At 53.4% G+C, this 26,374-nt stretch overlaps 38 non-coding genes across 38 annotated transcripts; all 38 read left to right on the forward strand.

Moving 5' to 3' along the window:
- Positions 1 to 18: 18 nt before the first annotated feature.
- TRNAA-AGC (transfer RNA alanine (anticodon AGC)) lies at positions 19 to 91 on the forward strand. Its single transcript has one exon. It is a non-coding gene; the product is annotated as a tRNA-Ala (tRNA).
- A 670-nt stretch (positions 92 to 761) lies between these two features.
- Positions 762 to 832, forward strand: TRNAG-GCC (transfer RNA glycine (anticodon GCC)). The gene has a single exon. It is a non-coding gene; the product is annotated as a tRNA-Gly (tRNA).
- Positions 833 to 1,841: 1,009 nt separating this feature from the next.
- Positions 1,842 to 1,912, forward strand: TRNAG-GCC (transfer RNA glycine (anticodon GCC)). Its single transcript has one exon. It is a non-coding gene; the product is annotated as a tRNA-Gly (tRNA).
- Positions 1,913 to 2,230: 318 nt separating this feature from the next.
- On the forward strand, positions 2,231 to 2,303 carry TRNAA-AGC (transfer RNA alanine (anticodon AGC)). The gene has a single exon. It is a non-coding gene; the product is annotated as a tRNA-Ala (tRNA).
- Positions 2,304 to 2,973: 670 nt separating this feature from the next.
- On the forward strand, positions 2,974 to 3,044 carry TRNAG-GCC (transfer RNA glycine (anticodon GCC)). Its single transcript has one exon. It is a non-coding gene; the product is annotated as a tRNA-Gly (tRNA).
- A 361-nt stretch (positions 3,045 to 3,405) lies between these two features.
- On the forward strand, positions 3,406 to 3,478 carry TRNAA-UGC (transfer RNA alanine (anticodon UGC)). The gene has a single exon. It is a non-coding gene; the product is annotated as a tRNA-Ala (tRNA).
- Positions 3,479 to 4,053: 575 nt separating this feature from the next.
- On the forward strand, positions 4,054 to 4,124 carry TRNAG-GCC (transfer RNA glycine (anticodon GCC)). The gene has a single exon. It is a non-coding gene; the product is annotated as a tRNA-Gly (tRNA).
- Positions 4,125 to 4,442: 318 nt separating this feature from the next.
- TRNAA-AGC (transfer RNA alanine (anticodon AGC)) lies at positions 4,443 to 4,515 on the forward strand. The gene has a single exon. It is a non-coding gene; the product is annotated as a tRNA-Ala (tRNA).
- A 575-nt stretch (positions 4,516 to 5,090) lies between these two features.
- TRNAG-GCC (transfer RNA glycine (anticodon GCC)) lies at positions 5,091 to 5,161 on the forward strand. The gene has a single exon. It is a non-coding gene; the product is annotated as a tRNA-Gly (tRNA).
- Positions 5,162 to 5,479: 318 nt separating this feature from the next.
- On the forward strand, positions 5,480 to 5,552 carry TRNAA-AGC (transfer RNA alanine (anticodon AGC)). The gene has a single exon. It is a non-coding gene; the product is annotated as a tRNA-Ala (tRNA).
- A 670-nt stretch (positions 5,553 to 6,222) lies between these two features.
- TRNAG-GCC (transfer RNA glycine (anticodon GCC)) lies at positions 6,223 to 6,293 on the forward strand. Its single transcript has one exon. It is a non-coding gene; the product is annotated as a tRNA-Gly (tRNA).
- Positions 6,294 to 6,654: 361 nt separating this feature from the next.
- Positions 6,655 to 6,727, forward strand: TRNAA-UGC (transfer RNA alanine (anticodon UGC)). Its single transcript has one exon. It is a non-coding gene; the product is annotated as a tRNA-Ala (tRNA).
- Positions 6,728 to 7,302: 575 nt separating this feature from the next.
- TRNAG-GCC (transfer RNA glycine (anticodon GCC)) lies at positions 7,303 to 7,373 on the forward strand. The gene has a single exon. It is a non-coding gene; the product is annotated as a tRNA-Gly (tRNA).
- Positions 7,374 to 8,434: 1,061 nt separating this feature from the next.
- On the forward strand, positions 8,435 to 8,505 carry TRNAG-GCC (transfer RNA glycine (anticodon GCC)). Its single transcript has one exon. It is a non-coding gene; the product is annotated as a tRNA-Gly (tRNA).
- Positions 8,506 to 8,866: 361 nt separating this feature from the next.
- On the forward strand, positions 8,867 to 8,939 carry TRNAA-UGC (transfer RNA alanine (anticodon UGC)). Its single transcript has one exon. It is a non-coding gene; the product is annotated as a tRNA-Ala (tRNA).
- Positions 8,940 to 9,514: 575 nt separating this feature from the next.
- On the forward strand, positions 9,515 to 9,585 carry TRNAG-GCC (transfer RNA glycine (anticodon GCC)). Its single transcript has one exon. It is a non-coding gene; the product is annotated as a tRNA-Gly (tRNA).
- Positions 9,586 to 9,903: 318 nt separating this feature from the next.
- Positions 9,904 to 9,976, forward strand: TRNAA-AGC (transfer RNA alanine (anticodon AGC)). The gene has a single exon. It is a non-coding gene; the product is annotated as a tRNA-Ala (tRNA).
- A 670-nt stretch (positions 9,977 to 10,646) lies between these two features.
- TRNAG-GCC (transfer RNA glycine (anticodon GCC)) lies at positions 10,647 to 10,717 on the forward strand. Its single transcript has one exon. It is a non-coding gene; the product is annotated as a tRNA-Gly (tRNA).
- A 361-nt stretch (positions 10,718 to 11,078) lies between these two features.
- On the forward strand, positions 11,079 to 11,151 carry TRNAA-UGC (transfer RNA alanine (anticodon UGC)). Its single transcript has one exon. It is a non-coding gene; the product is annotated as a tRNA-Ala (tRNA).
- A 575-nt stretch (positions 11,152 to 11,726) lies between these two features.
- On the forward strand, positions 11,727 to 11,797 carry TRNAG-GCC (transfer RNA glycine (anticodon GCC)). Its single transcript has one exon. It is a non-coding gene; the product is annotated as a tRNA-Gly (tRNA).
- A 1,493-nt stretch (positions 11,798 to 13,290) lies between these two features.
- Positions 13,291 to 13,363, forward strand: TRNAA-UGC (transfer RNA alanine (anticodon UGC)). Its single transcript has one exon. It is a non-coding gene; the product is annotated as a tRNA-Ala (tRNA).
- Positions 13,364 to 13,938: 575 nt separating this feature from the next.
- TRNAG-GCC (transfer RNA glycine (anticodon GCC)) lies at positions 13,939 to 14,009 on the forward strand. Its single transcript has one exon. It is a non-coding gene; the product is annotated as a tRNA-Gly (tRNA).
- A 318-nt stretch (positions 14,010 to 14,327) lies between these two features.
- TRNAA-AGC (transfer RNA alanine (anticodon AGC)) lies at positions 14,328 to 14,400 on the forward strand. Its single transcript has one exon. It is a non-coding gene; the product is annotated as a tRNA-Ala (tRNA).
- Positions 14,401 to 15,502: 1,102 nt separating this feature from the next.
- Positions 15,503 to 15,575, forward strand: TRNAA-UGC (transfer RNA alanine (anticodon UGC)). Its single transcript has one exon. It is a non-coding gene; the product is annotated as a tRNA-Ala (tRNA).
- A 964-nt stretch (positions 15,576 to 16,539) lies between these two features.
- Positions 16,540 to 16,612, forward strand: TRNAA-AGC (transfer RNA alanine (anticodon AGC)). Its single transcript has one exon. It is a non-coding gene; the product is annotated as a tRNA-Ala (tRNA).
- Positions 16,613 to 17,282: 670 nt separating this feature from the next.
- On the forward strand, positions 17,283 to 17,353 carry TRNAG-GCC (transfer RNA glycine (anticodon GCC)). Its single transcript has one exon. It is a non-coding gene; the product is annotated as a tRNA-Gly (tRNA).
- Positions 17,354 to 17,714: 361 nt separating this feature from the next.
- On the forward strand, positions 17,715 to 17,787 carry TRNAA-UGC (transfer RNA alanine (anticodon UGC)). The gene has a single exon. It is a non-coding gene; the product is annotated as a tRNA-Ala (tRNA).
- Positions 17,788 to 18,367: 580 nt separating this feature from the next.
- On the forward strand, positions 18,368 to 18,438 carry TRNAG-GCC (transfer RNA glycine (anticodon GCC)). The gene has a single exon. It is a non-coding gene; the product is annotated as a tRNA-Gly (tRNA).
- A 1,061-nt stretch (positions 18,439 to 19,499) lies between these two features.
- Positions 19,500 to 19,570, forward strand: TRNAG-GCC (transfer RNA glycine (anticodon GCC)). Its single transcript has one exon. It is a non-coding gene; the product is annotated as a tRNA-Gly (tRNA).
- A 361-nt stretch (positions 19,571 to 19,931) lies between these two features.
- TRNAA-UGC (transfer RNA alanine (anticodon UGC)) lies at positions 19,932 to 20,004 on the forward strand. The gene has a single exon. It is a non-coding gene; the product is annotated as a tRNA-Ala (tRNA).
- A 964-nt stretch (positions 20,005 to 20,968) lies between these two features.
- TRNAA-AGC (transfer RNA alanine (anticodon AGC)) lies at positions 20,969 to 21,041 on the forward strand. The gene has a single exon. It is a non-coding gene; the product is annotated as a tRNA-Ala (tRNA).
- Positions 21,042 to 21,711: 670 nt separating this feature from the next.
- Positions 21,712 to 21,782, forward strand: TRNAG-GCC (transfer RNA glycine (anticodon GCC)). The gene has a single exon. It is a non-coding gene; the product is annotated as a tRNA-Gly (tRNA).
- Positions 21,783 to 22,143: 361 nt separating this feature from the next.
- Positions 22,144 to 22,216, forward strand: TRNAA-UGC (transfer RNA alanine (anticodon UGC)). The gene has a single exon. It is a non-coding gene; the product is annotated as a tRNA-Ala (tRNA).
- A 964-nt stretch (positions 22,217 to 23,180) lies between these two features.
- Positions 23,181 to 23,253, forward strand: TRNAA-AGC (transfer RNA alanine (anticodon AGC)). Its single transcript has one exon. It is a non-coding gene; the product is annotated as a tRNA-Ala (tRNA).
- A 670-nt stretch (positions 23,254 to 23,923) lies between these two features.
- On the forward strand, positions 23,924 to 23,994 carry TRNAG-GCC (transfer RNA glycine (anticodon GCC)). Its single transcript has one exon. It is a non-coding gene; the product is annotated as a tRNA-Gly (tRNA).
- Positions 23,995 to 25,002: 1,008 nt separating this feature from the next.
- TRNAG-GCC (transfer RNA glycine (anticodon GCC)) lies at positions 25,003 to 25,073 on the forward strand. The gene has a single exon. It is a non-coding gene; the product is annotated as a tRNA-Gly (tRNA).
- Positions 25,074 to 25,391: 318 nt separating this feature from the next.
- TRNAA-AGC (transfer RNA alanine (anticodon AGC)) lies at positions 25,392 to 25,464 on the forward strand. The gene has a single exon. It is a non-coding gene; the product is annotated as a tRNA-Ala (tRNA).
- Positions 25,465 to 26,134: 670 nt separating this feature from the next.
- TRNAG-GCC (transfer RNA glycine (anticodon GCC)) lies at positions 26,135 to 26,205 on the forward strand. Its single transcript has one exon. It is a non-coding gene; the product is annotated as a tRNA-Gly (tRNA).
- Positions 26,206 to 26,374: the final 169 nt, after the last annotated feature.

Genomic DNA, 26,374 nt, shown 5'->3' on the forward strand with positions numbered 1-26,374 from the left:
GCAACAACCTCAAGCAAAGGGGGATTAGCTCAAATGGTAGAGCGCTCGCTTAGCATGCGAGAGGTAGCGGGATCGATGCCCGCATTCTCCAAATGCAGCTTTCCTGATTTGCCAGGAGACACCTTGCTTTTGTGTTTGATGTTGAAGCTTGGAACCGAGCGCCGTGAGCAACATGGGAAGCCGGAGTCCTCCTCATAACGCGTGCCAAGGCGTTGCCACGTTTTTGTGGTGGCAACTGTGGCTTCAGCCAAAGTCACGTAGGCAGTGTTGGACAAAAGCAATCTAGTAAACAAAGCACGAGCAGGCCTCCATGGCCAAGAGACAATATTTCATTAGCGCAAAAGGTGCCAGTGCCATGCTTACGCTGAGAGCTTTGGACTCGTTGAATCACCTGAATCAGGTTCAACTTCTCTTTGTGTGCGAAAGAAAGGCCTTTGGGCCCGCACGCAAGCAAATATCGATTGGCATAGGAAAGGGCAACGTAGCAGAGGATGGTTTCGATCCATCGACCTCTGGGTTATGGGCCCAGCACGCTTCCGCTGCGCCACTCTGCTCTTGTCGCTGACCAACCTCAACAACCACATGTGGATGTAGTTTGCCAGCGATTCCCACGGGGAGTGGGTCCATGTGGCAAAGTCACAATGTAGACGACTAGGCGTTTCCATTGATTTTCGACCAGCGAATCCCAAGTCAAGCGTGGGCGAGAGCTGGACTCTCCTAGACCAGCTGAGCGAGGGTGGTGGCAAGTGGCCCGGCGTGGAGCATTGGTGGTTCAGTGGTAGAATTCTCGCCTGCCACGCGGGAGGCCCGGGTTCGATTCCCGGCCAATGCAATTATGGGCTCTTTGTGTTTGCAGCGCTCTCCCCCAATTTCCAGCCCCGTGGAGTGCATCAAGGCACAAGGTGTTTCTTGTCGAGAATGTACTAGGCGGTGTGAGTGCTTTTTGAAACCAGCCTTCTCCCAATTACATCATTGAAACCCATGGGGCCATACCTCTGAAGGGGCTCAGTTGTCAAAGGTCGTAGGAGGGAAAAAAAAGGGGGGTGCAAACCTTCTACGCTAGGAAAGCGGGTGGCTCTCCTGGTGTCTAGCGGCCAGAGCAGGTTGTGGATTTCGCAAAACTGACTATATTTTACACATAGCCCAGGAGAGGACAGGGATCAGCCATAGCGCAAGCAACACACTCGAGCAAAGGGGGATTAGCTCAAGTGGCAGAGCACTCGCTTTGCATGCGAGAGGTAGCGGGATCGATGCCCGCATTCTCCAAACGCAGCTTTCCTGGTTTCACGGGAGGCACCTTGCTTTTGTGTTTGATGTTGAAGCTTGGAACCGAGCGCCGTGAGCAACATGGGAAGCCGGAGTGCTCCTCATAACATGTGCCAAGGCATTGCCACGTTTTTGTGGTGGCATCTGTGGCTTCAGCCAAAGTCACGTAGGCAGTATTGGACAAAAGCAATCAATTAAAGAAAGCACGACCAGGCTTCCATGGCCAAGAGACAATATTCCATTAGGGGGAAAGGTGCCAGTGCCATGCTTACGCTGAGAGCTTTGGACTCGTTGAATCACCTGAATCAGGTTCAACTTCTCTTTGTGTGCGAAAGAAAGGCCTTTGGGCCCGCAAGCAAATATCGATTGGCATAGGAAAAGGCAACGTAGCAGAGGATGGTTTCGATCCATCGACCTCTGGGTTATGGGCCCAGCACGCTTCCGCTGCGCCACTCTGCTCTTGTCGCTGACCATCCTCATGGATTTCGACAAGCGAATCCCAAGTCAAGCGTGGGCGAGAGCTGGACTCTCCTAGGCCAGCTGAGCGAGGGTGGTGGCGCCTGGCCCGGCGTGGAGCATTGGTGGTTCAGTGGTAGAATTCTCGCCTGCCACGCGGGAGGCCCGGGTTCGATTCCCGGCCAATGCAATTATGGGCTCTTGGTGTTTGTAGCTCTCTCCCCCAATTTCCAGCCCCATGGAATGCCTCAAGGCACAAGGTGTTTCTTGTCGAGAATGTATTAGGCGGTGTGAGTGCTTTTTGAAACCACCTTCTCCCAATGACATCATTGAAACCCATGGGGCCATACTTCAGAAGGGGCTCAGTTGTCCAAGGTCTTGGGGGAGTGGCTCTCCTGGTGTCTAGCGGCCAGAGCAAGTTGTGGATTTAGCAAAACTGCCTATAGTTTACACATAGCCCAGGAGAGGACAGGGATCAGCCATAGCACAAGCAACAACCTCAAGCAAAGGGGGATTAGCTCAAATGGTAGAGCGCTCGCTTAGCATGCGAGAGGTAGCGGGATCGATGCCCGCATTCTCCAAATGCAGCTTTCCTGATTTGCCAGGAGACACCTTGCTTTTGTGTTTGATGTTGAAGCTTGGAACCGAGCGCCGTGAGCAACATGGGAAGCCGGAGTCCTCCTCATAACGCGTGCCAAGGCGTTGCCACGTTTTTGTGGTGGCAACTGTGGCTTCAGCCAAAGTCACGTAGGCAGTGTTGGACAAAAGCAATCTAGTAAACAAAGCACGAGCAGGCCTCCATGGCCAAGAGACAATATTTCATTAGCGCAAAAGGTGCCAGTGCCATGCTTACGCTGAGAGCTTTGGACTCGTTGAATCACCTGAATCAGGTTCAACTTCTCTTTGTGTGCGAAAGAAAGGCCTTTGGGCCCGCACGCAAGCAAATATCGATTGGCATAGAAAAAGGCAACGTAGCAGAGGATGGTTTCGATCCATCGACCTCTGGGTTATGGGCCCAGCACGCTTCCGCTGCGCCACTCTGCTCTTGTCGCTGACCAACCTCAACAACCACATGTGGATGTAGTTTGCCAGCGATTCCCACGGGGAGTGGGTCCATGTGGCAAAGTCACAATGTAGACGACTAGGCGTTTCCATTGATTTTCGACCAGCGAATCCCAAGTCAAGCGTGGGCGAGAGCTGGACTCTCCTAGACCAGCTGAGCGAGGGTGGTGGCAAGTGGCCCGGCGTGGAGCATTGGTGGTTCAGTGGTAGAATTCTCGCCTGCCACGCGGGAGGCCCGGGTTCGATTCCCGGCCAATGCAATTATGGGCTCTTTGTGTTTGCAGCGCTCTCCCCCAATTTCCAGCCCCGTGGAGTGCATCAAGGCACAAGGTGTTTCTTGTCGAGAATGTACTAGGCGGTGTGAGTGCTTTTTGAAACCAGCCTTCTCCCAATTACATCATTGAAACCCATGGGGCCATACCTCTGAAGGGGCTCAGTTGTCAAAGGTCGTAGGAGGGAAAAAAAAGGGGGGTGCAAACCTTCTACGCTAGGAAAGCGGGTGGCTCTCCTGGTGTCTAGCGGCCAGAGCAGGTTGTGGATTTCGCAAAACTGACTATATTTTACACATAGCCCAGGAGAGGACAGGGATCAGCCATAGCGCAAGCAACACACTCGAGCAAAGGGGGATTAGCTCAAGTGGCAGAGCGCTCGCTTTGCATGCGAGAGGTAGCGGGATCGATGCCCGCATTCTCCAAACGCAGCTTTCCTGGTTTCACGGGAGGCACCTTGCTTTTGTGTTTGATGTTGAAGCTTGGAACCGAGCGCCGTGAGCAACATGGGAAGCCGGAGTGCTCCTCATAACATGTGCCAAGGCATTGCCACGTTTTTGTGGTGGCATCTGTGGCTTCAGCCAAAGTCACGTAGGCAGTATTGGACAAAAGCAATCAATTAAAGAAAGCACGACCAGGCTTCCATGGCCAAGAGACAATATTCCATTAGGGGGAAAGGTGCCAGTGCCATGCTTACGCTGAGAGCTTTGGACTCGTTGAATCACCTGAATCAGGTTCAACTTCTCTTTGTGTGCGAAAGAAAGGCCTTTGGGCCCGCAAGCAAATATCGATTGGCATAGGAAAAGGCAACGTAGCAGAGGATGGTTTCGATCCATCGACCTCTGGGTTATGGGCCCAGCACGCTTCCGCTGCGCCACTCTGCTCTTGTCGCTGGCCATCCTCATGGATTTCGACAAGCGAATCCCAAGTCAAGCGTGGGCGAGAGCTGGACTCTCCTAGGCCAGCTGAGCGAGGGTGGTGGCGCCTGGCCCGGCGTGGAGCATTGGTGGTTCAGTGGTAGAATTCTCGCCTGCCACGCGGGAGGCCCGGGTTCGATTCCCGGCCAATGCAATTATGGGCTCTTGGTGTTTGTAGCTCTCTCCCCCAATTTCCAGCCCCATGGAATGCCTCAAGGCACAAGGTGTTTCTTGTCGAGAATGTATTAGGCGGTGTGAGTGCTTTTTGAAACCACCTTCTCCCAATGACATCATTGAAACCCATGGGGCCATACTTCAGAAGGGGCTCAGTTGTCCAAGGTCTTGGGGGAGTGGCTCTCCTGGTGTCTAGCGGCCAGAGCAAGTTGTGGATTTAGCAAAACTGCCTATAGTTTACACATAGCCCAGGAGAGGACAGGGATCAGCCATAGCACAAGCAACAACCTCAAGCAAAGGGGGATTAGCTCAAATGGTAGAGCGCTCGCTTAGCATGCGAGAGGTAGCGGGATCGATGCCCGCATTCTCCAAATGCAGCTTTCCTGATTTGCCAGGAGACACCTTGCTTTTGTGTTTGATGTTGAAGCTTGGAACCGAGCGCCGTGAGCAACATGGGAAGCCGGAGTCCTCCTCATAACGCGTGCCAAGGCGTTGCCACGTTTTTGTGGTGGCAACTGTGGCTTCAGCCAAAGTCACGTAGGCAGTGTTGGACAAAAGCAATCTAGTAAACAAAGCACGAGCAGGCCTCCATGGCCAAGAGACAATATTTCATTAGCGCAAAAGGTGCCAGTGCCATGCTTACGCTGAGAGCTTTGGACTCGTTGAATCACCTGAATCAGGTTCAACTTCTCTTTGTGTGCGAAAGAAAGGCCTTTGGGCCCGCAAGCAAATATCGATTGGCATAGGAAAAGGCAACGTAGCAGAGGATGGTTTCGATCCATCGACCTCTGGGTTATGGGCCCAGCACGCTTCCGCTGCGCCACTCTGCTCTTGTCGCTGGCCATCCTCATGGATTTCGACAAGCGAATCCCAAGTCAAGCGTGGGCGAGAGCTGGACTCTCCTAGGCCAGCTGAGCGAGGGTGGTGGCGCCTGGCCCGGCGTGGAGCATTGGTGGTTCAGTGGTAGAATTCTCGCCTGCCACGCGGGAGGCCCGGGTTCGATTCCCGGCCAATGCAATTATGGGCTCTTGGTGTTTGTAGCTCTCTCCCCCAATTTCCAGCCCCATGGAATGCCTCAAGGCACAAGGTGTTTCTTGTCGAGAATGTATTAGGCGGTGTGAGTGCTTTTTGAAACCACCTTCTCCCAATGACATCATTGAAACCCATGGGGCCATACTTCAGAAGGGGCTCAGTTGTCCAAGGTCTTGGGGGAGTGGCTCTCCTGGTGTCTAGCGGCCAGAGCAAGTTGTGGATTTAGCAAAACTGCCTATAGTTTACACATAGCCCAGGAGAGGACAGGGATCAGCCATAGCACAAGCAACAACCTCAAGCAAAGGGGGATTAGCTCAAATGGTAGAGCGCTCGCTTAGCATGCGAGAGGTAGCGGGATCGATGCCCGCATTCTCCAAATGCAGCTTTCCTGATTTGCCAGGAGACACCTTGCTTTTGTGTTTGATGTTGAAGCTTGGAACCGAGCGCCGTGAGCAACATGGGAAGCCGGAGTCCTCCTCATAACGCGTGCCAAGGCGTTGCCACGTTTTTGTGGTGGCAACTGTGGCTTCAGCCAAAGTCACGTAGGCAGTGTTGGACAAAAGCAATCTAGTAAACAAAGCACGAGCAGGCCTCCATGGCCAAGAGACAATATTTCATTAGCGCAAAAGGTGCCAGTGCCATGCTTACGCTGAGAGCTTTGGACTCGTTGAATCACCTGAATCAGGTTCAACTTCTCTTTGTGTGCGAAAGAAAGGCCTTTGGGCCCGCACGCAAGCAAATATCGATTGGCATAGGAAAGGGCAACGTAGCAGAGGATGGTTTCGATCCATCGACCTCTGGGTTATGGGCCCAGCACGCTTCCGCTGCGCCACTCTGCTCTTGTCGCTGACCAACCTCAACAACCACATGTGGATGTAGTTTGCCAGCGATTCCCACGGGGAGTGGGTCCATGTGGCAAAGTCACAATGTAGACGACTAGGCGTTTCCATTGATTTTCGACCAGCGAATCCCAAGTCAAGCGTGGGCGAGAGCTGGACTCTCCTAGACCAGCTGAGCGAGGGTGGTGGCAAGTGGCCCGGCGTGGAGCATTGGTGGTTCAGTGGTAGAATTCTCGCCTGCCACGCGGGAGGCCCGGGTTCGATTCCCGGCCAATGCAATTATGGGCTCTTTGTGTTTGCAGCGCTCTCCCCCAATTTCCAGCCCCGTGGAGTGCATCAAGGCACAAGGTGTTTCTTGTCGAGAATGTACTAGGCGGTGTGAGTGCTTTTTGAAACCAGCCTTCTCCCAATTACATCATTGAAACCCATGGGGCCATACCTCTGAAGGGGCTCAGTTGTCAAAGGTCGTAGGAGGGAAAAAAAAGGGGGGTGCAAACCTTCTACGCTAGGAAAGCGGGTGGCTCTCCTGGTGTCTAGCGGCCAGAGCAGGTTGTGGATTTCGCAAAACTGACTATATTTTACACATAGCCCAGGAGAGGACAGGGATCAGCCATAGCGCAAGCAACACACTCGAGCAAAGGGGGATTAGCTCAAGTGGCAGAGCGCTCGCTTTGCATGCGAGAGGTAGCGGGATCGATGCCCGCATTCTCCAAACGCAGCTTTCCTGGTTTCACGGGAGGCACCTTGCTTTTGTGTTTGATGTTGAAGCTTGGAACCGAGCGCCGTGAGCAACATGGGAAGCCGGAGTGCTCCTCATAACATGTGCCAAGGCATTGCCACGTTTTTGTGGTGGCATCTGTGGCTTCAGCCAAAGTCACGTAGGCAGTATTGGACAAAAGCAATCAATTAAAGAAAGCACGACCAGGCTTCCATGGCCAAGAGACAATATTCCATTAGGGGGAAAGGTGCCAGTGCCATGCTTACGCTGAGAGCTTTGGACTCGTTGAATCACCTGAATCAGGTTCAACTTCTCTTTGTGTGCGAAAGAAAGGCCTTTGGGCCCGCAAGCAAATATCGATTGGCATAGGAAAAGGCAACGTAGCAGAGGATGGTTTCGATCCATCGACCTCTGGGTTATGGGCCCAGCACGCTTCCGCTGCGCCACTCTGCTCTTGTCGCTGACCATCCTCATGGATTTCGACAAGCGAATCCCAAGTCAAGCGTGGGCGAGAGCTGGACTCTCCTAGGCCAGCTGAGCGAGGGTGGTGGCGCCTGGCCCGGCGTGGAGCATTGGTGGTTCAGTGGTAGAATTCTCGCCTGCCACGCGGGAGGCCCGGGTTCGATTCCCGGCCAATGCAATTATGGGCTCTTGGTGTTTGTAGCTCTCTCCCCCAATTTCCAGCCCCATGGAATGCCTCAAGGCACAAGGTGTTTCTTGTCGAGAATGTATTAGGCGGTGTGAGTGCTTTTTGAAACCACCTTCTCCCAATGACATCATTGAAACCCATGGGGCCATACTTCAGAAGGGGCTCAGTTGTCCAAGGTCTTGGGGGAGTGGCTCTCCTGGTGTCTAGCGGCCAGAGCAAGTTGTGGATTTAGCAAAACTGCCTATAGTTTACACATAGCCCAGGAGAGGACAGGGATCAGCCATAGCACAAGCAACAACCTCAAGCAAAGGGGGATTAGCTCAAATGGTAGAGCGCTTGCTTAGCATGCGAGAGGTAGCGGGATCGATGCCCGCATTCTCCAAATGCAGCTTTCCTGATTTGCCAGGAGACACCTTGCTTTTGTGTTTGATGTTGAAGCTTGGAACCGAGCGCCGTGAGCAACATGGGAAGCCGGAGTCCTCCTCATAACGCGTGCCAAGGCGTTGCCACGTTTTTGTGGTGGCAACTGTGGCTTCAGCCAAAGTCACGTAGGCAGTGTTGGACAAAAGCAATCTAGTAAACAAAGCACGAGCAGGCCTCCATGGCCAAGAGACAATATTTCATTAGCGCAAAAGGTGCCAGTGCCATGCTTACGCTGAGAGCTTTGGACTCGTTGAATCACCTGAATCAGGTTCAACTTCTCTTTGTGTGCGAAAGAAAGGCCTTTGGGCCCGCACGCAAGCAAATATCGATTGGCATAGGAAAGGGCAACGTAGCAGAGGATGGTTTCGATCCATCAACCTCTGGGTTATGGGCCCAGCACGCTTCCGCTGCGCCACTCTGCTCTTGTCGCTGACCAACCTCAACAACCACATGTGGATGTAGTTTGCCAGCGATTCCCACGGGGAGTGGGTCCATGTGGCAAAGTCACAATGTAGACGACTAGGCGTTTCCATTGATTTTCGACCAGCGAATCCCAAGTCAAGCGTGGGCGAGAGCTGGACTCTCCTAGACCAGCTGAGCGAGGGTGGTGGCATGTGGCCCGGCGTGGAGCATTGGTGGTTCAGTGGTAGAATTCTCGCCTGCCACGCGGGAGGCCCGGGTTCGATTCCCGGCCAATGCAATTATGGGCTCTTTGTGTTTGCAGCGCTCTCCCCCAATTTCCAGCCCCGTGGAGTGCATCAAGGCACAAGGTGTTTCTTGTCGAGAATGTACTAGGCGGTGTGAGTGCTTTTTGAAACCAGCCTTCTCCCAATTACATCATTGAAACCCATGGGGCCATACCTCTGAAGGGGCTCAGTTGTCAAAGGTCGTAGGAGGGAAAAAAAAGGGGGGTGCAAACCTTCTACGCTAGGAAAGCGGGTGGCTCTCCTGGTGTCTAGCGGCCAGAGCAGGTTGTGGATTTCGCAAAACTGACTATATTTTACACATAGCCCAGGAGAGGACAGGGATCAGCCATAGCGCAAGCAACACACTCGAGCAAAGGGGGATTAGCTCAAGTGGCAGAGCGCTCGCTTTGCATGCGAGAGGTAGCGGGATCGATGCCCGCATTCTCCAAACGCAGCTTTCCTGGTTTCACGGGAGGCACCTTGCTTTTGTGTTTGATGTTGAAGCTTGGAACCGAGCGCCGTGAGCAACATGGGAAGCCGGAGTGCTCCTCATAACATGTGCCAAGGCATTGCCACGTTTTTGTGGTGGCATCTGTGGCTTCAGCCAAAGTCACGTAGGCAGTATTGGACAAAAGCAATCAATTAAAGAAAGCACGACCAGGCTTCCATGGCCAAGAGACAATATTCCATTAGGGGGAAAGGTGCCAGTGCCATGCTTACGCTGAGAGCTTTGGACTCGTTGAATCACCTGAATCAGGTTCAACTTCTCTTTGTGTGCGAAAGAAAGGCCTTTGGGCCCGCAAGCAAATATCGATTGGCATAGGAAAAGGCAACGTAGCAGAGGATGGTTTCGATCCATCGACCTCTGGGTTATGGGCCCAGCACGCTTCCGCTGCGCCACTCTGCTCTTGTCGCTGACCATCCTCATGGATTTCGACAAGCGAATCCCAAGTCAAGCGTGGGCGAGAGCTGGACTCTCCTAGGCCAGCTGAGCGAGGGTGGTGGCGCCTGGCCCGGCGTGGAGCATTGGTGGTTCAGTGGTAGAATTCTCGCCTGCCACGCGGGAGGCCCGGGTTCGATTCCCGGCCAATGCAATTATGGGCTCTTGGTGTTTGTAGCTCTCTCCCCCAATTTCCAGCCCCATGGAATGCCTCAAGGCACAAGGTGTTTCTTGTCGAGAATGTATTAGGCGGTGTGAGTGCTTTTTGAAACCACCTTCTCCCAATGACATCATTGAAACCCATGGGGCCATACTTCAGAAGGGGCTCAGTTGTCCAAGGTCTTGGGGGAGTGGCTCTCCTGGTGTCTAGCGGCCAGAGCAAGTTGTGGATTTAGCAAAACTGCCTATAGTTTACACATAGCCCAGGAGAGGACAGGGATCAGCCATAGCACAAGCAACAACCTCAAGCAAAGGGGGATTAGCTCAAATGGTAGAGCGCTCGCTTAGCATGCGAGAGGTAGCGGGATCGATGCCCGCATTCTCCAAATGCAGCTTTCCTGATTTGCCAGGAGACACCTTGCTTTTGTGTTTGATGTTGAAGCTTGGAACCGAGCGCCGTGAGCAACATGGGAAGCCGGAGTCCTCCTCATAACGCGTGCCAAGGCGTTGCCACGTTTTTGTGGTGGCAACTGTGGCTTCAGCCAAAGTCACGTAGGCAGTGTTGGACAAAAGCAATCTAGTAAACAAAGCACGAGCAGGCCTCCATGGCCAAGAGACAATATTTCATTAGCGCAAAAGGTGCCAGTGCCATGCTTACGCTGAGAGCTTTGGACTCGTTGAATCACCTGAATCAGGTTCAACTTCTCTTTGTGTGCGAAAGAAAGGCCTTTGGGCCCGCACGCAAGCAAATATCGATTGGCATAGGAAAGGGCAACGTAGCAGAGGATGGTTTCGATCCATCGACCTCTGGGTTATGGGCCCAGCACGCTTCCGCTGCGCCACTCTGCTCTTGTCGCTGACCAACCTCAACAACCACATGTGGATGTAGTTTGCCAGCGATTCCCACGGGGAGTGGGTCCATGTGGCAAAGTCACAATGTAGACGACTAGGCGTTTCCATTGATTTTCGACCAGCGAATCCCAAGTCAAGCGTGGGCGAGAGCTGGACTCTCCTAGACCAGCTGAGCGAGGGTGGTGGCAAGTGGCCCGGCGTGGAGCATTGGTGGTTCAGTGGTAGAATTCTCGCCTGCCACGCGGGAGGCCCGGGTTCGATTCCCGGCCAATGCAATTATGGGCTCTTTGTGTTTGCAGCGCTCTCCCCCAATTTCCAGCCCCGTGGAGTGCATCAAGGCACAAGGTGTTTCTTGTCGAGAATGTACTAGGCGGTGTGAGTGCTTTTTGAAACCAGCCTTCTCCCAATTACATCATTGAAACCCATGGGGCCATACCTCTGAAGGGGCTCAGTTGTCAAAGGTCGTAGGAGGGAAAAAAAAGGGGGGTGCAAACCTTCTACGCTAGGAAAGCGGGTGGCTCTCCTGGTGTCTAGCGGCCAGAGCAGGTTGTGGATTTCGCAAAACTGACTATATTTTACACATAGCCCAGGAGAGGACAGGGATCAGCCATAGCGCAAGCAACACACTCGAGCAAAGGGGGATTAGCTCAAGTGGCAGAGCGCTCGCTTTGCATGCGAGAGGTAGCGGGATCGATGCCCGCATTCTCCAAACGCAGCTTTCCTGGTTTCACGGGAGGCACCTTGCTTTTGTGTTTGATGTTGAAGCTTGGAACCGAGCGCCGTGAGCAACATGGGAAGCCGGAGTGCTCCTCATAACATGTGCCAAGGCATTGCCACGTTTTTGTGGTGGCATCTGTGGCTTCAGCCAAAGTCACGTAGGCAGTATTGGACAAAAGCAATCAATTAAAGAAAGCACGACCAGGCTTCCATGGCCAAGAGACAATATTCCATTAGGGGGAAAGGTGCCAGTGCCATGCTTACGCTGAGAGCTTTGGACTCGTTGAATCACCTGAATCAGGTTCAACTTCTCTTTGTGTGCGAAAGAAAGGCCTTTGGGCCCGCAAGCAAATATCGATTGGCATAGGAAAAGGCAACGTAGCAGAGGATGGTTTCGATCCATCGACCTCTGGGTTATGGGCCCAGCACGCTTCCGCTGCGCCACTCTGCTCTTGTCGCTGGCCATCCTCATGGATTTCGACAAGCGAATCCCAAGTCAAGCGTGGGCGAGAGCTGGACTCTCCTAGGCCAGCTGAGCGAGGGTGGTGGCGCCTGGCCCGGCGTGGAGCATTGGTGGTTCAGTGGTAGAATTCTCGCCTGCCACGCGGGAGGCCCGGGTTCGATTCCCGGCCAATGCAATTATGGGCTCTTGGTGTTTGTAGCTCTCTCCCCCAATTTCCAGCCCCATGGAATGCCTCAAGGCACAAGGTGTTTCTTGTCGAGAATGTATTAGGCGGTGTGAGTGCTTTTTGAAACCACCTTCTCCCAATGACATCATTGAAACCCATGGGGCCATACTTCAGAAGGGGCTCAGTTGTCCAAGGTCTTGGGGGAGTGGCTCTCCTGGTGTCTAGCGGCCAGAGCAAGTTGTGGATTTAGCAAAACTGCCTATAGTTTACACATAGCCCAGGAGAGGACAGGGATCAGCCATAGCACAAGCAACAACCTCAAGCAAAGGGGGATTAGCTCAAATGGTAGAGCGCTCGCTTAGCATGCGAGAGGTAGCAGGATCGATGCCCGCATTCTCCAAATGCAGCTTTCCTGATTTGCCAGGAGACACCTTGCTTTTGTGTTTGATGTTGAAGCTTGGAACCGAGCGCCGTGAGCAACATGGGAAGCCGGAGTCCTCCTCATAACGCGTGCCAAGGCGTTGCCACGTTTTTGTGGTGGCAACTGTGGCTTCAGCCAAAGTCACGTAGGCAGTGTTGGACAAAAGCAATCTAGTAAACAAAGCACGAGCAGGCCTCCATGGCCAAGAGACAATATTTCATTAGCGCAAAAGGTGCCAGTGCCATGCTTACGCTGAGAGCTTTGGACTCGTTGAATCACCTGAATCAGGTTCAACTTCTCTTTGTGTGCGAAAGAAAGGCCTTTGGGCCCGCACGCAAGCAAATATCGATTGGCATAGGAAAGGGCAACGTAGCAGAGGATGGTTTCGATCCATCGACCTCTGGGTTATGGGCCCAGCACGCTTCCGCTGCGCCACTCTGCTCTTGTCGCTGACCAACCTCAACAACCACATGTGGATGTAGTTTGCCAGCGATTCCCACGGGGAGTGGGTCCATGTGGCAAAGTCACAATGTAGACGACTAGGCGTTTCCATTGATTTTCGACCAGCGAATCCCAAGTCAAGCGTGGGCGAGAGCTGGACTCTCCTAGACCAGCTGAGCGAGGGTGGTGGCAAGTGGCCCGGCGTGGAGCATTGGTGGTTCAGTGGTAGAATTCTCGCCTGCCACGCGGGAGCCCCGGGTTCGATTCCCGGCCAATGCAATTATGGGCTCTTTGTGTTTGCAGCGCTCTCCCCCAATTTCCAGCCCCGTGGAGTGCATCAAGGCACAAGGTGTTTCTTGTCGAGAATGTACTAGGCGGTGTGAGTGCTTTTTGAAACCAGCCTTCTCCCAATTACATCATTGAAACCCATGGGGCCATACCTCTGAAGGGGCTCAGTTGTCAAAGGTCGTAGGAGGGAAAAAAAAGGGGGGTGCAAACCTTCTACGCTAGGAAAGCGGGTGGCTCTCCTGGTGTCTAGCGGCCAGAGCAGGTTGTGGATTTCGCAAAACTGACTATATTTTACACATAGCCCAGGAGAGGACAGGGATCAGCCATAGCGCAAGCAACACACTCGAGCAAAGGGGGATTAGCTCAAGTGGCAGAGCGCTCGCTTTGCATGCGAGAGGTAGCGGGATCGATGCCCGCATTCTCCAAACGCAGCTTTCCTGGTTTCACGGGAGGCACCTTGCTTTTGTGTTTGATGTTGAAGCTTGGAACCGAGCGCCGTGAGCAACATGGGAAGCCGGAGTGCTCCTCATAACATGTGCCAAGGCATTGCCACGTTTTTGTGGTGGCATCTGTGGCTTCAGCCAAAGTCACGTAGGCAGTATTGGACAAAAGCAATCAATTAAAGAAAGCACGACCAGGCTTCCATGGCCAAGAGACAATATTCCATTAGGGGGAAAGGTGCCAGTGCCATGCTTACGCTGAGAGCTTTGGACTCGTTGAATCACCTGAATCAGGTTCAACTTCTCTTTGTGTGCGAAAGAAAGGCCTTTGGGCCCGCAAGCAAATATCGATTGGCATAGGAAAAGGCAACGTAGCAGAGGATGGTTTCGATCCATCGACCTCTGGGTTATGGGCCCAGCACGCTTCCGCTGCGCCACTCTGCTCTTGTCGCTGGCCATCCTCATGGATTTCGACAAGCGAATCCCAAGTCAAGCGTGGGCGAGAGCTGGACTCTCCTAGGCCAGCTGAGCGAGGGTGGTGGCGCCTGGCCCGGCGTGGAGCATTGGTGGTTCAGTGGTAGAATTCTCGCCTGCCACGCGGGAGGCCCGGGTTCGATTCCCGGCCAATGCAATTATGGGCTCTTGGTGTTTGTAGCTCTCTCCCCCAATTTCCAGCCCCATGGAATGCCTCAAGGCACAAGGTGTTTCTTGTCGAGAATGTATTAGGCGGTGTGAGTGCTTTTTGAAACCACCTTCTCCCAATGACATCATTGAAACCCATGGGGCCATACTTCAGAAGGGGCTCAGTTGTCCAAGGTCTTGGGGGAGTGGCTCTCCTGGTGTCTAGCGGCCAGAGCAAGTTGTGGATTTAGCAAAACTGCCTATAGTTTACACATAGCCCAGGAGAGGACAGGGATCAGCCATAGCACAAGCAACAACCTCAAGCAAAGGGGGATTAGCTCAAATGGTAGAGCGCTCGCTTAGCATGCGAGAGGTAGCGGGATCGATGCCCGCATTCTCCAAATGCAGCTTTCCTGATTTGCCAGGAGACACCTTGCTTTTGTGTTTGATGTTGAAGCTTGGAACCGAGCGCCGTGAGCAACATGGGAAGCCGGAGTCCTCCTCATAACGCGTGCCAAGGCGTTGCCACGTTTTTGTGGTGGCAACTGTGGCTTCAGCCAAAGTCACGTAGGCAGTGTTGGACAAAAGCAATCTAGTAAACAAAGCACGAGCAGGCCTCCATGGCCAAGAGACAATATTTCATTAGCGCAAAAGGTGCCAGTGCCATGCTTACGCTGAGAGCTTTGGACTCGTTGAATCACCTGAATCAGGTTCAACTTCTCTTTGTGTGCGAAAGAAAGGCCTTTGGGCCCGCACGCAAGCAAATATCGATTGGCATAGGAAAGGGCAACGTAGCAGAGGATGGTTTCGATCCATCGACCTCTGGGTTATGGGCCCAGCACGCTTCCGCTGCGCCACTCTGCTCTTGTCGCTGACCAACCTCAACAACCACATGTGGATGTAGTTTGCCAGCGATTCCCACGGGGAGTGGGTCCATGTGGCAAAGTCACAATGTAGACGACTAGGCGTTTCCATTGATTTTCGACCAGCGAATCCCAAGTCAAGCGTGGGCGAGAGCTGGACTCTCCTAGACCAGCTGAGCGAGGGTGGTGGCAAGTGGCCCGGCGTGGAGCATTGGTGGTTCAGTGGTAGAATTCTCGCCTGCCACGCGGGAGCCCCGGGTTCGATTCCCGGCCAATGCAATTATGGGCTCTTTGTGTTTGCAGCGCTCTCCCCCAATTTCCAGCCCCGTGGAGTGCATCAAGGCACAAGGTGTTTCTTGTCGAGAATGTACTAGGCGGTGTGAGTGCTTTTTGAAACCAGCCTTCTCCCAATTACATCATTGAAACCCATGGGGCCATACCTCTGAAGGGGCTCAGTTGTCAAAGGTCGTAGGAGGGAAAAAAAAGGGGGGTGCAAACCTTCTACGCTAGGAAAGCGGGTGGCTCTCCTGGTGTCTAGCGGCCAGAGCAGGTTGTGGATTTCGCAAAACTGACTATATTTTACACATAGCCCAGGAGAGGACAGGGATCAGCCATAGCGCAAGCAACACACTCGAGCAAAGGGGGATTAGCTCAAGTGGCAGAGCGCTCGCTTTGCATGCGAGAGGTAGCGGGATCGATGCCCGCATTCTCCAAACGCAGCTTTCCTGGTTTCACGGGAGGCACCTTGCTTTTGTGTTTGATGTTGAAGCTTGGAACCGAGCGCCGTGAGCAACATGGGAAGCCGGAGTGCTCCTCATAACATGTGCCAAGGCATTGCCACGTTTTTGTGGTGGCATCTGTGGCTTCAGCCAAAGTCACGTAGGCAGTATTGGACAAAAGCAATCAATTAAAGAAAGCACGACCAGGCTTCCATGGCCAAGAGACAATATTCCATTAGGGGGAAAGGTGCCAGTGCCATGCTTACGCTGAGAGCTTTGGACTCGTTGAATCACCTGAATCAGGTTCAACTTCTCTTTGTGTGCGAAAGAAAGGCCTTTGGGCCCGCAAGCAAATATCGATTGGCATAGGAAAAGGCAACGTAGCAGAGGATGGTTTCGATCCATCGACCTCTGGGTTATGGGCCCAGCACGCTTCCGCTGCGCCACTCTGCTCTTGTCGCTGGCCATCCTCATGGATTTCGACAAGCGAATCCCAAGTCAAGCGTGGGCGAGAGCTGGACTCTCCTAGGCCAGCTGAGCGAGGGTGGTGGCGCCTGGCCCGGCGTGGAGCATTGGTGGTTCAGTGGTAGAATTCTCGCCTGCCACGTGGGAGGCCCGGGTTCGATTCCCGGCCAATGCAATTATGGGCTCTTGGTGTTTGTAGCTCTCTCCCCCAATTTCCAGCCCCATGGAATGCCTCAAGGCACAAGGTGTTTCTTGTCGAGAATGTATTAGGCGGTGTGAGTGCTTTTTGAAACCACCTTCTCCCAATGACATCATTGAAACCCATGGGGCCATACTTCAGAAGGGGCTCAGTTGTCCAAGGTCTTGGGGGAGTGGCTCTCCTGGTGTCTAGCGGCCAGAGCAAGTTGTGGATTTAGCAAAACTGCCTATAGTTTACACATAGCCCAGGAGAGGACAGGGATCAGCCATAGCACAAGCAACAACCTCAAGCAAAGGGGGATTAGCTCAAATGGTAGAGCGCTCGCTTAGCATGCGAGAGGTAGCGGGATCGATGCCCGCATTCTCCAAATGCAGCTTTCCTGATTTGCCAGGAGACACCTTGCTTTTGTGTTTGATGTTGAAGCTTGGAACCGAGCGCCGTGAGCAACATGGGAAGCCGGAGTCCTCCTCATAACGCGTGCCAAGGCGTTGCCACGTTTTTGTGGTGGCAACTGTGGCTTCAGCCAAAGTCACGTAGGCAGTGTTGGACAAAAGCAATCTAGTAAACAAAGCACGAGCAGGCCTCCATGGCCAAGAGACAATATTTCATTAGCGCAAAAGGTGCCAGTGCCATGCTTACGCTGAGAGCTTTGGACTCGTTGAATCACCTGAATCAGGTTCAACTTCTCTTTGTGTGCGAAAGAAAGGCCTTTGGGCCCGCACGCAAGCAAATATCGATTGGCATAGAAAAAGGCAACGTAGCAGAGGATGGTTTCGATCCATCGACCTCTGGGTTATGGGCCCAGCACGCTTCCGCTGCGCCACTCTGCTCTTGTCGCTGACCAACCTCAACAACCACATGTGGATGTAGTTTGCCAGCGATTCCCACGGGGAGTGGGTCCATGTGGCAAAGTCACAATGTAGACGACTAGGCGTTTCCATTGATTTTCGACCAGCGAATCCCAAGTCAAGCGTGGGCGAGAGCTGGACTCTCCTAGACCAGCTGAGCGAGGGTGGTGGCAAGTGGCCCGGCGTGGAGCATTGGTGGTTCAGTGGTAGAATTCTCGCCTGCCACGCGGGAGGCCCGGGTTCGATTCCCGGCCAATGCAATTATGGGCTCTTTGTGTTTGCAGCGCTCTCCCCCAATTTCCAGCCCCGTGGAGTGCATCAAGGCACAAGGTGTTTCTTGTCGAGAATGTACTAGGCGGTGTGAGTGCTTTTTGAAACCAGCCTTCTCCCAATTACATCATTGAAACCCATGGGGCCATACCTCTGAAGGGGCTCAGTTGTCAAAGGTCGTAGGAGGGAAAAAAAAGGGGGGTGCAAACCTTCTACGCTAGGAAAGCGGGTGGCTCTCCTGGTGTCTAGCGGCCAGAGCAGGTTGTGGATTTCGCAAAACTGACTATATTTTACACATAGCCCAGGAGAGGACAGGGATCAGCCATAGCGCAAGCAACACACTCGAGCAAAGGGGGATTAGCTCAAGTGGCAGAGCGCTCGCTTTGCATGCGAGAGGTAGCGGGATCGATGCCCGCATTCTCCAAACGCAGCTTTCCTGGTTTCACGGGAGGCACCTTGCTTTTGTGTTTGATGTTGAAGCTTGGAACCGAGCGCCGTGAGCAACATGGGAAGCCGGAGTGCTCCTCATAACATGTGCCAAGGCATTGCCACGTTTTTGTGGTGGCATCTGTGGCTTCAGCCAAAGTCACGTAGGCAGTATTGGACAAAAGCAATCAATTAAAGAAAGCACGACCAGGCTTCCATGGCCAAGAGACAATATTCCATTAGGGGGAAAGGTGCCAGTGCCATGCTTACGCTGAGAGCTTTGGACTCGTTGAATCACCTGAATCAGGTTCAACTTCTCTTTGTGTGCGAAAGAAAGGCCTTTGGGCCCGCAAGCAAATATCGATTGGCATAGGAAAAGGCAACGTAGCAGAGGATGGTTTCGATCCATCGACCTCTGGGTTATGGGCCCAGCACGCTTCCGCTGCGCCACTCTGCTCTTGTCGCTGGCCATCCTCATGGATTTCGACAAGCGAATCCCAAGTCAAGCGTGGGCGAGAGCTGGACTCTCCTAGGCCAGCTGAGCGAGGGTGGTGGCGCCTGGCCCGGCCCGGCGTGGAGCATTGGTGGTTCAGTGGTAGAATTCTCGCCTGCCACGCGGGAGGCCCGGGTTCGATTCCCGGCCAATGCAATTATGGGCTCTTGGTGTTTGTAGCTCTCTCCCCCAATTTCCAGCCCCATGGAATGCCTCAAGGCACAAGGTGTTTCTTGTCGAGAATGTATTAGGCGGTGTGAGTGCTTTTTGAAACCACCTTCTCCCAATGACATCATTGAAACCCATGGGGCCATACTTCAGAAGGGGCTCAGTTGTCCAAGGTCTTGGGGGAGTGGCTCTCCTGGTGTCTAGCGGCCAGAGCAAGTTGTGGATTTAGCAAAACTGCCTATAGTTTACACATAGCCCAGGAGAGGACAGGGATCAGCCATAGCACAAGCAACAACCTCAAGCAAAGGGGGATTAGCTCAAATGGTAGAGCGCTCGCTTAGCATGCGAGAGGTAGCAGGATCGATGCCCGCATTCTCCAAATGCAGCTTTCCTGATTTGCCAGGAGACACCTTGCTTTTGTGTTTGATGTTGAAGCTTGGAACCGAGCGCCGTGAGCAACATGGGAAGCCGGAGTCCTCCTCATAACGCGTGCCAAGGCGTTGCCACGTTTTTGTGGTGGCAACTGTGGCTTCAGCCAAAGTCACGTAGGCAGTGTTGGACAAAAGCAATCTAGTAAACAAAGCACGAGCAGGCCTCCATGGCCAAGAGACAATATTTCATTAGCGCAAAAGGTGCCAGTGCCATGCTTACGCTGAGAGCTTTGGACTCGTTGAATCACCTGAATCAGGTTCAACTTCTCTTTGTGTGCGAAAGAAAGGCCTTTGGGCCCGCACGCAAGCAAATATCGATTGGCATAGGAAAGGGCAACGTAGCAGAGGATGGTTTCGATCCATCGACCTCTGGGTTATGGGCCCAGCACGCTTCCGCTGCGCCACTCTGCTCTTGTCGCTGACCAACCTCAACAACCACATGTGGATGTAGTTTGCCAGCGATTCCCACGGGGAGTGGGTCCATGTGGCAAAGTCACAATGTAGACGACTAGGCGTTTCCATTGATTTTCGACCAGCGAATCCCAAGTCAAGCGTGGGCGAGAGCTGGACTCTCCTAGACCAGCTGAGCGAGGGTGGTGGCAAGTGGCCCGGCGTGGAGCATTGGTGGTTCAGTGGTAGAATTCTCGCCTGCCACGCGGGAGGCCCGGGTTCGATTCCCGGCCAATGCAATTATGGGCTCTTTGTGTTTGCAGCGCTCTCCCCCAATTTCCAGCCCCGTGGAGTGCATCAAGGCACAAGGTGTTTCTTGTCGAGAATGTACTAGGCGGTGTGAGTGCTTTTTGAAACCAGCCTTCTCCCAATTACATCATTGAAACCCATGGGGCCATACCTCTGAAGGGGCTCAGTTGTCAAAGGTCGTAGGAGGGAAAAAAAAGGGGGGTGCAAACCTTCTACGCTAGGAAAGCGGGTGGCTCTCCTGGTGTCTAGCGGCCAGAGCAGGTTGTGGATTTCGCAAAACTGACTATATTTTACACATAGCCCAGGAGAGGACAGGGATCAGCCATAGCGCAAGCAACACACTCGAGCAAAGGGGGATTAGCTCAAGTGGCAGAGCGCTCGCTTTGCATGCGAGAGGTAGCGGGATCGATGCCCGCATTCTCCAAACGCAGCTTTCCTGGTTTCACGGGAGGCACCTTGCTTTTGTGTTTGATGTTGAAGCTTGGAACCGAGCGCCGTGAGCAACATGGGAAGCCGGAGTGCTCCTCATAACATGTGCCAAGGCATTGCCACGTTTTTGTGGTGGCATCTGTGGCTTCAGCCAAAGTCACGTAGGCAGTATTGGACAAAAGCAATCAATTAAAGAAAGCACGACCAGGCTTCCATGGCCAAGAGACAATATTCCATTAGGGGGAAAGGTGCCAGTGCCATGCTTACGCTGAGAGCTTTGGACTCGTTGAATCACCTGAATCAGGTTCAACTTCTCTTTGTGTGCGAAAGAAAGGCCTTTGGGCCCGCAAGCAAATATCGATTGGCATAGGAAAAGGCAACGTAGCAGAGGATGGTTTCGATCCATCGACCTCTGGGTTATGGGCCCAGCACGCTTCCGCTGCGCCACTCTGCTCTTGTCGCTGGCCATCCTCATGGATTTCGACAAGCGAATCCCAAGTCAAGCGTGGGCGAGAGCTGGACTCTCCTAGGCCAGCTGAGCGAGGGTGGTGGCGCCTGGCCCGGCGTGGAGCATTGGTGGTTCAGTGGTAGAATTCTCGCCTGCCACGCGGGAGGCCCGGGTTCGATTCCTGGCCAATGCAATTATGGGCTCTTGGTGTTTGTAGCTCTCTCCCCCAATTTCCAGCCCCATGGAATGCCTCAAGGCACAAGGTGTTTCTTGTCGAGAATGTATTAGGCGGTGTGAGTGCTTTTTGAAACCACCTTCTCCCAATGACATCATTGAAACCCATGGGGCCATACTTCAGAAGGGGCTCAGTTGTCCAAGGTCTTGGGGGAGTGGCTCTCCTGGTGTCTAGCGGCCAGAGCAAGTTGTGGATTTAGCAAAACTGCCTATAGTTTACACATAGCCCAGGAGAGGACAGGGATCAGCCATAGCACAAGCAACAACCTCAAGCAAAGGGGGATTAGCTCAAATGGTAGAGCGCTCGCTTAGCATGCGAGAGGTAGCGGGATCGATGCCCGCATTCTCCAAATGCAGCTTTCCTGATTTGCCAGGAGACACCTTGCTTTTGTGTTTGATGTTGAAGCTTGGAACCGAGCGCCGTGAGCAACATGGGAAGCCGGAGTCCTCCTCATAACGCGTGCCAAGGCGTTGCCACGTTTTTGTGGTGGCAACTGTGGCTTCAGCCAAAGTCACGTAGGCAGTGTTGGACAAAAGCAATCTAGTAAACAAAGCACGAGCAGGCCTCCATGGCCAAGAGACAATATTTCATTAGCGCAAAAGGTGCCAGTGCCATGCTTACGCTGAGAGCTTTGGACTCGTTGAATCACCTGAATCAGGTTCAACTTCTCTTTGTGTGCGAAAGAAAGGCCTTTGGGCCCGCACGCAAGCAAATATCGATTGGCATAGGAAAGGGCAACGTAGCAGAGGATGGTTTCGATCCATCGACCTCTGGGTTATGGGCCCAGCACGCTTCCGCTGCGCCACTCTGCTCTTGTCGCTGACCAACCTCAACAACCACATGTGGATGTAGTTTGCCAGCGATTCCCACGGGGAGTGGGTCCATGTGGCAAAGTCACAATGTAGACGACTAGGCGTTTCCATTGATTTTCGACCAGCGAATCCCAAGTCAAGCGTGGGCGAGAGCTGGACTCTCCTAGACCAGCTGAGCGAGGGTGGTGGCAAGTGGCCCGGTGTGGAGCATTGGTGGTTCAGTGGTAGAATTCTCGCCTGCCACGCGGGAGGCCCGGGTTCGATTCCCGGCCAATGCAATTATGGGCTCTTTGTGTTTGCAGCGCTCTCCCCCAATTTCCAGCCCCGTGGAGTGCATCAAGGCACAAGGTGTTTCTTGTCGAGAATGTACTAGGCGGTGTGAGTGCTTTTTGAAACCAGCCTTCTCCCAATTACATCATTGAAACCCATGGGGCCATACCTCTGAAGGGGCTCAGTTGTCAAAGGTCGTAGGAGGGAAAAAAAAGGGGGGTGCAAACCTTCTACGCTAGGAAAGCGGGTGGCTCTCCTGGTGTCTAGCGGCCAGAGCAGGTTGTGGATTTCGCAAAACTGACTATATTTTACACATAGCCCAGGAGAGGACAGGGATCAGCCATAGCGCAAGCAACACACTCGAGCAAAGGGGGATTAGCTCAAGTGGCAGAGCGCTCGCTTTGCATGCGAGAGGTAGCGGGATCGATGCCCGCATTCTCCAAACGCAGCTTTCCTGGTTTCACGGGAGGCACCTTGCTTTTGTGTTTGATGTTGAAGCTTGGAACCGAGCGCCGTGAGCAACATGGGAAGCCGGAGTGCTCCTCATAACATGTGCCAAGGCATTGCCACGTTTTTGTGGTGGCATCTGTGGCTTCAGCCAAAGTCACGTAGGCAGTATTGGACAAAAGCAATCAATTAAAGAAAGCACGACCAGGCTTCCATGGCCAAGAGACAATATTCCATTAGGGGGAAAGGTGCCAGTGCCATGCTTACGCTGAGAGCTTTGGACTCGTTGAATCACCTGAATCAGGTTCAACTTCTCTTTGTGTGCGAAAGAAAGGCCTTTGGGCCCGCAAGCAAATATCGATTGGCATAGGAAAAGGCAACGTAGCAGAGGATGGTTTCGATCCATCGACCTCTGGGTTATGGGCCCAGCACGCTTCCGCTGCGCCACTCTGCTCTTGTCGCTGACCATCCTCATGGATTTCGACAAGCGAATCCCAAGTCAAGCGTGGGCGAGAGCTGGACTCTCCTAGGCCAGCTGAGCGAGGGTGGTGGCGCCTGGCCCGGCGTGGAGCATTGGTGGTTCAGTGGTAGAATTCTCGCCTGCCACGCGGGAGGCCCGGGTTCGATTCCCAGCCAATGCAATTATGGGCTCTTGGTGTTTGTAGCTCTCTCCCCCAATTTCCAGCCCCATGGAATGCCTCAAGGCACAAGGTGTTTCTTGTCGAGAATGTATTAGGCGGTGTGAGTGCTTTTTGAAACCACCTTCTCCCAATGACATCATTGAAACCCATGGGGCCATACTTCAGAAGGGGCTCAGTTGTCCAAGGTCTTGGGGGAGTGGCTCTCCTGGTGTCTAGCGGCCAGAGCAAGTTGTGGATTTAGCAAAACTGCCTATAGTTTACACATAGCCCAGGAGAGGACAGGGATCAGCCATAGCACAAGCAACAACCTCAAGCAAAGGGGGATTAGCTCAAATGGTAGAGCGCTCGCTTAGCATGCGAGAGGTAGCGGGATCGATGCCCGCATTCTCCAAATGCAGCTTTCCTGATTTGCCAGGAGACACCTTGCTTTTGTGTTTGATGTTGAAGCTTGGAACCGAGCGCCGTGAGCAACATGGGAAGCCGGAGTCCTCCTCATAACGCGTGCCAAGGCGTTGCCACGTTTTTGTGGTGGCAACTGTGGCTTCAGCCAAAGTCACGTAGGCAGTGTTGGACAAAAGCAATCTAGTAAACAAAGCACGAGCAGGCCTCCATGGCCAAGAGACAATATTTCATTAGCGCAAAAGGTGCCAGTGCCATGCTTACGCTGAGAGCTTTGGACTCGTTGAATCACCTGAATCAGGTTCAACTTCTCTTTGTGTGCGAAAGAAAGGCCTTTGGGCCCGCACGCAAGCAAATATCGATTGGCATAGGAAAGGGCAACGTAGCAGAGGATGGTTTCGATCCATCGACCTCTGGGTTATGGGCCCAGCACGCTTCCGCTGCGCCACTCTGCTCTTGTCGCTGACCAACCTCAACAACCACATGTGGATGTAGTTTGCCAGCGATTCCCACGGGGAGTGGGTCCATGTGGCAAAGTCACAATGTAGACGACTAGGCGTTTCCATTGATTTTCGACCAGCGAATCCCAAGTCAAGCGTGGGCGAGAGCTGGACTCTCCTAGACCAGCTGAGCGAGGGTGGTGGCAAGTGGCCCGGCGTGGAGCATTGGTGGTTCAGTGGTAGAATTCTCGCCTGCCACGCGGGAGGCCCGGGTTCGATTCCCGGCCAATGCAATTATGGGCTCTTTGTGTTTGCAGCGCTCTCCCCCAATTTCCAGCCCCGTGGAGTGCATCAAGGCACAAGGTGTTTCTTGTCGAGAATGTACTAGGCGGTGTGAGTGCTTTTTGAAACCAGCCTTCTCCCAATTACATCATTGAAACCCATGGGGCCATACCTCTGAAGGGGCTCAGTTGTCAAAGGTCGTAGGAGGGAAAAAAAAGGGGGGTGCAAACCTTCTACGCTAGGAAAGCGGGTGGCTCTCCTGGTGTCTAGCGGCCAGAGCAGGTTGTGGATTTCGCAAAACTGACTATATTTTACACATAGCCCAGGAGAGGACAGGGATCAGCCATAGCGCAAGCAACACACTCGAGCAAAGGGGATTAGCTCAAGTGGCAGAGCGCTCGCTTTGCATGCGAGAGGTAGCGGGATCGATGCCCGCATTCTCCAAACGCAGCTTTCCTGGTTTCACGGGAGGCACCTTGCTTTTGTGTTTGATGTTGAAGCTTGGAACCGAGCGCCGTGAGCAACATGGGAAGCCGGAGTGCTCCTCATAACATGTGCCAAGGCATTGCCACGTTTTTGTGGTGGCATCTGTGGCTTCAGCCAAAGTCACGTAGGCAGTATTGGACAAAAGCAATCAATTAAAGAAAGCACGACCAGGCTTCCATGGCCAAGAGACAATATTCCATTAGGGGGAAAGGTGCCAGTGCCATGCTTACGCTGAGAGCTTTGGACTCGTTGAATCACCTGAATCAGGTTCAACTTCTCTTTGTGTGCGAAAGAAAGGCCTTTGGGCCCGCAAGCAAATATCGATTGGCATAGGAAAAGGCAACGTAGCAGAGGATGGTTTCGATCCATCGACCTCTGGGTTATGGGCCCAGCACGCTTCCGCTGCGCCACTCTGCTCTTGTCGCTGGCCATCCTCATGGATTTCGACAAGCGAATCCCAAGTCAAGCGTGGGCGAGAGCTGGACTCTCCTAGGCCAGCTGAGCGAGGGTGGTGGCGCCTGGCCCGGCGTGGAGCATTGGTGGTTCAGTGGTAGAATTCTCGCCTGCCACGCGGGAGGCCCGGGTTCGATTCCCGGCCAATGCAATTATGGGCTCTTGGTGTTTGTAGCTCTCTCCCCCAATTTCCAGCCCCATGGAATGCCTCAAGGCACAAGGTGTTTCTTGTCGAGAATGTATTAGGCGGTGTGAGTGCTTTTTGAAACCACCTTCTCCCAATGACATCATTGAAACCCATGGGGCCATACTTCAGAAGGGGCTCAGTTGTCCAAGGTCTTGGGGGAGTGGCTCTCCTGGTGTCTAGCGGCCAGAGCAAGTTGTGGATTTAGCAAAACTGCCTATAGTTTACACATAGCCCAGGAGAGGACAGGGATCAGCCATAGCACAAGCAACAACCTCAAGCAAAGGGGGATTAGCTCAAATGGTAGAGCGCTCGCTTAGCATGCGAGAGGTAGCGGGATCGATGCCCGCATTCTCCAAATGCAGCTTTCCTGATTTGCCAGGAGACACCTTGCTTTTGTGTTTGATGTTGAAGCTTGGAACCGAGCGCCGTGAGCAACATGGGAAGCCGGAGTCCTCCTCATAACGCGTGCCAAGGCGTTGCCACGTTTTTGTGGTGGCAACTGTGGCTTCAGCCAAAGTCACGTAGGCAGTGTTGGACAAAAGCAATCTAGTAAACAAAGCACGAGCAGGCCTCCATGGCCAAGAGACAATATTTCATTAGCGCAAAAGGTGCCAGTGCCATGCTTACGCTGAGAGCTTTGGACTCGTTGAATCACCTGAATCAGGTTCAACTTCTCTTTGTGTGGGAAAGAAAGGCCTTTGGGCCCGCACGCAAGCAAATATCGATTGGCATAGGAAAGGGCAACGTAGCAGAGGATGGTTTCGATCCATCGACCTCTGGGTTATGGGCCCAGCACGCTTCCGCTGCGCCACTCTGCTCTTGTCGCTGACCAACCTCAACAACCACATGTGGATGTAGTTTGCCAGCGATTCCCACGGGGAGTGGGTCCATGTGGCAAAGTCACAATGTAGACGACTAGGCGTTTCCATTGATTTTCGACCAGCGAATCCCAAGTCAAGCGTGGGCGAGAGCTGGACTCTCCTAGACCAGCTGAGCGAGGGTAGTGGCAAGTGGCCCGGCGTGGAGCATTGGTGGTTCAGTGGTAGAATTCTCGCCTGCCACGCGGGAGGCCCGGGTTCGATTCCCGGCCAATGCAATTATGGGCTCTTTGTGTTTGCAGCGCTCTCCCCCAATTTCCAGCCCCGTGGAGTGCATCAAGGCACAAGGTGTTTCTTGTCGAGAATGTACTAGGCGGTGTGAGTGCTTTTTGAAACCAGCCTTCTCCCAATTACATCATTGAAACCCATGGGGCCATACCTCTGAAG

The sequence above is a fragment of the Lithobates pipiens genome, unplaced genomic scaffold, assembly GCF_037356315.1.
Source record: "Lithobates pipiens isolate NorthernLeopardFrog02 unplaced genomic scaffold, aLitPip1_a1.2 Scaffold_18, whole genome shotgun sequence".
NCBI lineage: Eukaryota > Metazoa > Chordata > Amphibia > Anura > Ranidae > Lithobates > Lithobates pipiens.